General features: G+C 41.2%; 1 long non-coding RNA gene across 1 annotated transcript in view; it reads right to left on the reverse strand.

Annotated features, from left to right (window-relative positions):
- The window catches only part of LOC137627746 (uncharacterized), a 53,901-nt gene extending 44,076 nt beyond the window's left edge, over positions 1 to 9,825 (reverse strand). The window contains exon 1 of the long non-coding RNA XR_011041214.1: positions 9,716 to 9,825. This is a non-coding gene — a long non-coding RNA (uncharacterized lncRNA). The remainder of the gene's footprint in view (positions 1 to 9,715) is intronic.
- Positions 9,826 to 10,282: the final 457 nt, after the last annotated feature.

The raw sequence follows: 10,282 nt of genomic DNA on the forward strand, positions 1-10,282 counted from the left end.
GGGTCTGGAACCTATCTACCGCGATAAACGAGGGCTCACTGTAATGTTAAAATATATTAAGAATAAGAAAAGGTAAGTTTAAAGACAAAACAATAAGGACCAACAAGTGAGGATAGGAGCGGAGACTTCCGATCGCTATCCGAGCCAAAAGTAAAGTGGAGTATTCTCCAGTGTGTGTGAGGGGGAGGGGTAGCTAGCTACCCCTCCCTACCCCCCGCTAACTAGCGGTGGGGTAGGAAACCCTCGTTAAAACTTTTATGGCTCGTCGTTCAGCTACGCCGAAGTAATTACCCCATGTAAATAGTGTGGTTTGTATTTCAGTTACGGAACAAACCAAGATTTACAAGAATTCCAGCTGACTAATACAGTTACCTTATATCGTCCACTGGTATTCGTGTTTGACTGAATAATGTACTTCCAAGAATGAAGGAAAGCCAGTGATTAGTCCCTTTGTACTTGTGTAACGCAATGTATGTCAGGTATGGAGTCCAATGTAGCAAAGTGTAATGGCTGTTCTTTCAACTATTTTGATGCTATAGCCAAGTTTCACAGAAAATGTCGGGATGTTTCAGGTGTTCTTTGAATTTTTAAAAGCACATTGTGTCATCCAGCAAAATTTAAAGTGTATTGGGTGCAATTCTCAGATGGCGTTTAGGCAAGACCAGCACATTTCTTACTACAACACTTCTGTGAAGATTGCAAAGACAAAAAGGAGATGTAGGTGTGGGTAGTGTAAGTGTTTTTAAAGGAACGTTCCTTGACAAGGCCCACGTCGAGCCGTGGAAACTTATTCTCTTTGTAAACCACTGGCTCAGCAGACATTGGGACCATGAAACCGTCATCAAAAGCCTCCATATTTTACCCAATACGAGTGTTGAATGGCAGAGTTTCTGTTCTGAAGTACAGTAACAATTTTTGGGGGGATAATCAAGAGGATATTGGTGGTGGTGATGGTGGATATGGGTGTTTTGGGGAATTAAACAAATGTCCAAGAGTTTTTTTTTTTTAATTCCTTTACTTGAGCCTTTACCTCGGAAAAGGATTCTGCGACCCCTAATACAAAAATATATTAAGGTAGGTACCTGTAGCATTATTATAAGTAACAAGTTTGGTTCACTTAATTTGTTAGAAGAATTGGGCTACAAGCCAAGAACTATTAACCATTCTAAAAACTAAGTTTACCTTTCAGACCCAGGCACCCACACAGTCATACCTCTCATCACAAAACTCTCTGCTTACGAAATTTTCAAGCTGCGAAACGAGATGTGAATATTTTCATGACTCACTTTGCGAAAAATGTTCCATTTTAAGAAGATTTTTTGCCAGCCATACCAAGAATAAAATAGTCACCAAATAAAAAGTGTAAGAAAATGGGTTTAGACAATAGGAAATGTAGCTGTAGTTTATAACAGGAGTAACTATAATAGTACAGTACATATGGTACTGTATATTTTGTATATGTACAGTATATATTGTACCATATGTATTGTCTTATTTTCCATTTATTATTACATTATGTTGTAATAACTTGATTTACAGGTATTAACAGTTAGCTTAGGTATATTGAATGGTTCATTTGTATTCGGCTGTCCAGTATTTCATTGTGGTTATACTGTAGCTTTATTATTAGATTTAATGGGGTGTTTTGTAGGGTTTGGAATGAATTAGGCAATTTGCATGTGAAATGTGACTCGCACCACGAAAAAATTACTTTACGAAAGCTACTTCAGAACGAATTAATTTCGTGTTGTAAGGCAATACTGTACTTATAATATCAACGCCTTTGGGGGAAGTGAAGGAGTGATCCAAAGACCTAGTAATAAATCGCGAGTATTTCCATCAGTAATTGTCCAGGTTTTTTTTTTTTTTTTACTCGCCACTACCCATAGGCCTCATTAATTCACCGCTTCTTCATCACTGCCAGTCACCTCTACCCTCCACACCACCACCAGGGCGCAGAGGATCCCGATGACCACCAACCTTTCACGCCCCAATCATAACTTAAGCAATTGATTGTTATTTACCTTTATTTTTTAATATTTAATGTGATTTAATTTTTAGACCTGGGAAGCGGGTTTCAGGGGGCTTGGCCCCTTGGTTAGGTCTATGACTTGAGCACTACTAGGTTAGGTTAAGTTCTATGGTCTTTTACAAATCTCGAAAGTGTTAAATATCGTTTTTTTCCGTTTTCACTCACTGAAAGTACCCTGGTCCCACGTGTCCGCTGAGATTGGGGAGAACGGCTTATTTACGGTGGAAATAACGGTCAAATTCGTTGAAAACACATTATATACAGTAGGATTTTTTTTTATTAGAAATGTTGTCCAGTGTTAAAGTATAATTCTACGGAATAATACTGATACCGCCATTTTTGCTAACAATTAGGTGTCATATTAAATGATAAGGAAATTATGTCAATCAATATTAATGTATTTATGCTATTTGAGTTTAATCAAGATGTTCTACTACTCTACAACAATGTAAGGATGGCCTGTTGATTTTTGTAGATTATAGGTAGCCTACCTTGTTATTATTATTACTAGCCAAGCTACAACCCTAGTTGGAAAAGCAAGACGCTATAAGACAAAGGGCTCCAATAGGGAAAAATATACCAGAGGAGAGGAAATAAGGAAATAAATGATGAGAACAAATTAACAATAAATCATTCCAAAAACAGTTACGTCAAAACAGATGTCATATATAAACTATGGTAAAGTTTTAGATTCAACCAAATTGGGAAATGTATTATATTAATATATTTTCCTAGTAAAGCACGTGATAACAAAAAACTTTCTCTCAATACATTATTGACGCTGATGTCTACTTACAGAGATAATTATTTCAGTTATTGTAGGTCTGCATTTTATTTCTAAGTGTTCTGTATACCTTTACGCTGCCACGGGACCTAGCTCTTGTTCGTTTGTATGTCTGTTTTCATCTTACTTGGCTCCGCCCCATTGCGTAATGTGACAATATTTGCTTGAATGCGCATTTGCTCCTCCCACTAATGTCGCTCCTCCAATCTAAATACTACTGGGTTCTTTTCAAGGGTTATTATTGGACGATTCATTGGTCTCTCAGTCTTGTTTCAAGGATCTGTTTTTCGTGCAATATAACATTGTAAACGATAGTATTTTGTTTTTTTCCCTATTTCATTATGGGAGAAACCCGTGATTGTCGTTTGTTTTCGGTTTTCAAAAGTTCCGGTTTCTATATTTTCAGCACACGTCACTTAACTGTCATGGATCCTCCGGTACGGTTGTGTGAAATATGTCGTTATTCCTATTTTGATGTGATCGGCCGATTTCATGGGAATTATAATGGAACTCCTGAAGTAGTGAATCGTTTTCTAAGGGAGCATTCCGTATTACCTTTAAGTGTCCAGTGTGGTAAATGTGATTCGCCTTTACATTTTCGTGAGGATAGACATGTGTGGTATTGTACCAAATCTGTAAAAATACAGTCATCTTCCGTTTAAGGTAAGAAGTGATTTAACAAAATATATATATTCAAATTTACCCTGGTTAAAGGGGGGGTCGCAGGGGGGGCAAAGCCCCCCCCCCCGGTAGGGGTACAGGGCCCCTAGGTTAGGTTAGGTGGGTTTGTTAGGTTCTGTGGTGCCCTGAAAATTACTGTGGCCTTAAGGGGGGGTCGCAGGGGGGGCGAAGCCCCCCCCGGTAGGGGTACAGGACCCCTAGGTTAGGTTAGGTGGGTTTGTTAGGTTCTGTGGTGCCTTGAAAATTACTGTGGCCATAAGGGGGGGGTCGCAGGGGGGGCGAAGCCCCCCCCCCGGTAGGGATACAGGGCCCCTAGGTTAGGTTAGGTGGGTTTGTTAGGTTCTGTGGTGCCTTGAAAATTACTGTGGCCATAAGGGGGGGTCGCAGGGGGGGCGAAGCCCCCCCCGGTAGTGGTACAGGGCCCCTAGGTTAGGTTAGGTGGGTTTGTTAGGTTCTGTGGTGCCCTGAAAATTACTGTGGCTTTAAGGGGGGGTCGCTGGGGGGCCCTACCCCCCTCCCCCCGGTAGGCCTAGTTAGGGGTATGGGGGAGGGGTGCTGTTACATTAATTATTCATTTATTGCAAATATCATTCAATGCCCCAACACCCTCCCCCCCCCTTCCCCCACCCAAAACCCCGGTTCCCAAAGGGTGTCCCCCATAATTGGTGGGATGAACTAGGGTATACATAGTAAATCTCTAAATCGGTTGGTTTGCAGTCAAAATAAACGTTAAATTCATTGAAACCACACTATTTCTGATGCAACAAATATATTTTTATTGCATTTTTCCAAATTTGGCTGAAACTAAAAATTTACCTAAACTATTAACGTCAAAACAGATCTGTCATATATAGACTATAAAAAGACTCATTGGGTTTTAGTGAGTTATTTTCGCAGAAAATAGGATATTTTTTTCTACAGGAAGTAACTTTTTAGTGGAAAAGGTTGACCCGTCCGTATCTACAATAATAAGACCAAAATGCTTTGGTGTAATAGGGTAACAGCACTCATAACTGAGATTAGGCCGACCAACATTGCTAACCACATATTTATCCATTTTTATTTTAAAATAACTATAATGATACGTTAATAGAGAGAGAGAGAGAGAGAGTGAGGTGGACGTGTTCAGAGGCGCTCCGGACACTTACTGGAATAACTATGGTCATTTACGTGCTTTCCCGTTAAAAATGTGTGTGTATGTGCATGAAGTGCTGCTCTGCCTAGTGAAGTGTACCTTATCACTTGCAATCCTGTGCTTCTTGCTATAATTGAAAATTTCCCTCTAATCCAATCAGTGCCCGAAATTTCCTCCCCCCTCAGTGCCATTGGCTGCTTTCGGTTCAAAGAGTGAAAATAAGAAAAATAAAAAGAGGAGTAACGGTTTGCTCTTCGCTCAGCCTAACCACAAGGTTGACATAGAAAAAATGACCCCGAGTGTCGAGAGTGCCTCTCGTCCCCTCACCCCTCACATACAGAACAATTGTGTTTATTTTATCAATTCTCGTTCTAACAACAGCGATCCGGAGTCCATCATAGATGTCGTGAGAAATCTTTTCACGGAAGAAGATATCACAATTGCATATGTCTCGTGCAAAGACTATATGCCCGACGGCATTCGGAATGATCGAAATGCAAAGAGCCTGACTTCACAGAAGAAAATCACTCTCATGTCAACTTGGCTCAAAACCACAACAAATGTTACCATTTGCGCGGATAACCCATACACCCTACCTCCGGCCCAGCCCGCTGACCTCAATATAGTGACTGTACATAACACTGCAGTAAAAGCCTTGGAATTGTCAATTTCGCTGTCAAATACCTCTGAAGATCTCCGTGCAATCCCTGATGCAATCGCTGCAATGAGGCAGCAAATCAGTGATGCTGTAGGGCAGCAAATCAGTGACGCAATCGCTGCAATGAGGCAACAAATCAGTGATGCATTGGGTCACCAAATCAATGATGCCATCACTGCAATGAAGCAGCAAATCAGTGATGCAATGACCCTGCAAATAAATGATGCATTCGCTTCAATGGGGCTAAAAATCAATGAAATAACAAATCAAATTGGAGAGTTGAATGGAAAATGTAATAAGTTGAATGACCCCACGGACCAACCCCAACTGCCACTTGAACAACCCTCATCTGAGCCCACGCCCACCTCGGAACCACAAAACACCCGCTCTAGCCTGCCTGCTACAGGGCCAAGGATCGTTACGAAGCAAACGCCAGTTTTGGATTCCACCACCTCCCCCTCCCTATCGCTAGACAGAAGAGATTCAAGAGAAGTACCATCCCCTCCTACCTCTCCCCCCTCCCCCCCTGCAACTGACTCATATGCCAGGGCGCTAATGTCAAAGGCCCAAGACGACAACGAGGGATGGCAGACCTCCCAGCGAAAGACAAAGTTCCGACCTGACCGTAACCGCAAACAGGTCAACCAGCATTCATCCGGGTATATCCCCCTCCACCTCCGCCCAAAGAGATGCCACGTCGTTGTCCACAACCTGCATTCCTCAGTGACTGAAGATGCCATTAGGCTCCAGGTTAGGGATATAACAGGATCAGACCCCCTCATTCTTCATAGCCTCAAGTGTAAGACAGTAGGTCAAGTTGCATACAGGGTTTCCTGTTTATTCCATCATCGAGAGCTCTTGGTAGGCGAAAGCTTTGGCCCAGGAGCATATGTGTCCTTTTATGATCAAAAAAGAGATCGCCCTCCCCCAGCGACCCTAGTCCCCCGAAGTCACCTACGACAATCAGCCTCCACCGTCAACGCCCCAGCACCAACCACTCCCACGCCCCCTGAGATTTCTGCTCTTATCTCCAAAGGTCGACGAAATTCATGGAGTCATTAAGTATTTTATCTTGGAACATATACGGGATCAAGCGGAATTTACCTGTCCTTAATGAGTTCTGCAATGATTTCCGTGGCATTATTGCACTGCAAGAAACCTTACTCCTCCCCCATGACCTGGCTATCAGTGATTCGGTTCATGTTGATCATAACAGTTTCTCTATCTCGTCGATGGTTACTCACGACTACATCATTCAAGGTCGTCCGAAAGGAGGTCTCTCATTTCTATGGCATAGATCACTGGACAAGTGCGTGAAACCAGTGACGTATCAAACTGACAGACTTCTCGGCCTGCAAGTAACGATCGAAGGTAAAACCATATTAGTGATTAATGCATACTTCCCCTGGGAGTGCCAGTCAAACTTTGATCAGTATTGTATATTACTAGGAGAAGTCCAAGGTATTATTAATGATACCACCGCTGACCATGTGTGCATAATAGGAGACTTTAATGCGCACCCATCCAGACTTTTCTATAATGAATTACAGCGTCTCTGTTCTCAACAATCTCTTCAAATTAGCGATGTTGCCCTACTGCCTCCTTCGTCCTTTACGTACATGCAAAACAGAAATAATATGCCCATCACATCCTGGCTTGATCATTGTATTACCACTGACCGCCTGCATAGCTCTATCACTGAATGTATTATACGATACGACCTTTCGTCTGCATTCGATCACATACCCATACAGATCACATTTCACACACCCTCCCTCCCGGCGGTACCCATCCAAAGGGAGAGGCTACCTTCCATCTCATGGGATTTCTCCAACCTCCAAAAATCCACTGCATTCAAACGCTTATCTGAAAGTAATCTCCGCTCGATAATCCAACCTGCTGAAGCCCTGCTCTGCAATAATCCTAATTGCCGCAACGAACAGCATAAAACAAAACTGAAGGAATTCTACGTAAATATCATAAATGCCCTACGGAGCTCGGGAAGAGACACGTTTAGACTCTCTAGAGGTAACCATCGAAACATACCTGGTTGGAATGACTTAGTTAAAGACCTCTATGCACACTCTCGAGAAATGTTCCTTCTCTGGAGGAACGATGGTAGCCAGAGAGAAGGTCCCCTCGCTCTTCAGATGAGACAAGCGAGAGCACAGTTCAAACTTGCTCTCCGTCAATGTTGCAGCAACGAAAATCAGCTACGAGCCGATGCACTGTCCAGAAAATTGACCAACCATGACTTCCCCCATCTTTGGAAAGATATTAATTCACTAAACCCAAAGTCAAACAAATTATCCCAAAGAGTAGGGGAGGCAATTGGTGAAGAATCCATCGCAAGAATGTGGGGGGATCACTTCAGTACCATCCTAAATTGTATAAATGACCAAGATACCCGAAATGAAGTGGATACCCTCATCAATGTCAATATGGATTTTCAATATAGTGACCGTATCTCCCCGAGTGACGTGTGCGAGGCTATCAAGAAATTACCTAGTAACAAGGCTCCCGGCTGCGATGGCCTTCCTGCCGAGGCTTTCAAATTCTGCCACCCTATAATTTATATCCTATTTTCTGCACTATTTAATGCCTGTATATTACACCAATATCTCCCCGAAACCCTGCTACTTGTCCACTTAATACCTCTCATAAAAAACAAACTGAAGGATGCCAGTGACCCAGGAAACTACCGCCCCATCGCCATTACAACAATTTCATCGAAAATATTTGAATCTCTTCTGTTCCGTCGCCTTGCACCATTTCTCCACACCGCAGACAATCAATTTGGTTTTAAGACTAACCACTCGACTGACACCTGTATATATATTTTAAAGGAGTTGTTGAATTTCTATATATCCTCGGCCTCCCCTGTCTACTTATGTTTTGTAGACGTGCGGAAGGCATTTGACAGAGTAAACTATCTGAAGCTCTTTTTGAAACTACGCAAAAGGGGAACTCCTCTATATCTCATCGGTATATTATACTGTTGGTTCACAACACAACAGTTCTGTGTCAAATGGGGCAATGTCCTGTCCCAGCAATTCGGCTCATCTAACGGTCTCAGGCAAGGAGGCATCCTCTCACCATACTTATTTAATGTTTACACAGACGACTTAAATATCAGACTGAATTCACTTCCCATTGGGTGTACGGTTAATGGCTTTACCATAAATAACCTTTGCTACGCTGACGATATGGTCCTCATCTCCCCCTCTGCTCAAGGCTTACAACGTCTCATCAATACTTGCAACGCATACGCTATTGAACATGACATAATCTATAACGAATCGAAGACACAGTGCATGTCTGTCCTTCCTAGATCGCTCCGTTTCGTAGAAGATCCACATATTTACCTTCAAAACCATCAGCTAGAATTTGTCAATGATTTTCCTTACCTAGGTCACATCATTACGAAAGATTTAAAGGACACGCCTGACATTGAAAACAGGCGACGAAAATTGTGTTGTCTAGGGAACATGGTAACGAGAAGATTTGCCTTCTGCCGCCAAGATATCAAAAAACTCCATATTTCAAACCTACTGCTATAACGTATACGGCTGCTCGCTATGGGCAAACTATACGCGAGAATCGATGAGACGTATCACAGTCATACACAATGATATCCTAAGGCGCCTCACCAATACCCCGAGGCACCATTCAGCTTCAGCGATGTTTGTTGGAAATGGACTGGATACCCTAAAAACCATCATTCGTCGATCTATAGTAAGTCTCACCTCCCGCCTACGATCTAGTGAAAATCCCCTAATTCAAAATGTGCTTGCAAGTGCAGCGAGAATAAAATCCAAAATGTGGGAAACCTGGAATACGGAAGCGTCAGTACAATGAATTGTATTCACTAATATTTGATAGTGTGGCTATGCCAAATCCTCATCACAAAATAACTTTGGTATGATTCCCAGTATTGTTATGATAACGTGTTTTATTATGTTACATCTTTGTTGTCTGGATGTCCTGTATTTCCTTCACACCCCTGCTCAGTGACTAGGTTTTTTTCTTTTTTTTTTTCCTCCCCAGTGTTCTTTCATTTTCAAGCAAATTCTGTTCCAACATATTATCATTGTCATCTCCATTTTGTTTTCTTTTTTTTTTTTCTCTCTCTCTCCCACTCTTTTTGTTTGCTAATATGTATGGTATCATCATTGCTAAGCATTAATTCTTATGTGACTTTGTTACCCAAACCTAGATCTCTGTGGTCAACCTGCTAATTGATGTTTATAATATATCACTGATTTATTGCATTTCTCATCTTTTTTTTTCTTGTACCGATGTCAAAAGTGTAAGATCACTGTACCCTTACTGTAACTTTGTATATGGCTTCTGCTGAAATAAAGATTATTATTATTATTATTATTATAATATGCCTGGCCTGATATCTAAATTAATGGCACCAACCTTTAGGAAAATGTGCGACGTTTGATTACGAAAAAGTGTCGATAACAAGTAGAGGGTGATCAAGTTCTACCGTTCATTCAAAAGGCGTTGTCAGGAGTTTCAGGACTGTCGTCTTTCGGACAGTGACAGTCAGACTGACTGTCACAGTCGTCACTCACAAGACAGTAGTGTTGCCAGATGCCCTTGGCAAAATTTCTGTATATTTTGTTCATTTTTTTTCTGTAGATTTAATGAAATTTCTGTAGATTACTCATATGTGCTTTATTTGCTTTCTAATACAAATATTCGAAGTTACTGCTGCATAACTAAAAAAATTGCATAAATTTGATCCTTATACATGTACAGACAGGCTTTAACGTAATTTTGTAGAATTGTTTTTTGATGTTTAAATTAGCATAATTTATATAATTGTTAGTCCTTTCAAATGTAGACACACTACCATAATTTTAGAGATTAATAAAGCGACAATGCAAAATTTTCTAGGCCTACAAAGAATGACACTAATGAAAACAAAATTGTATGCCATAATTAAAGCTTATGTACAATTCTGGCTGTACCTCTTAATGA

This window comes from Palaemon carinicauda, chromosome 35 (assembly GCF_036898095.1).
Source record: "Palaemon carinicauda isolate YSFRI2023 chromosome 35, ASM3689809v2, whole genome shotgun sequence".
NCBI classification, from domain to species: domain Eukaryota; kingdom Metazoa; phylum Arthropoda; class Malacostraca; order Decapoda; family Palaemonidae; genus Palaemon; species Palaemon carinicauda.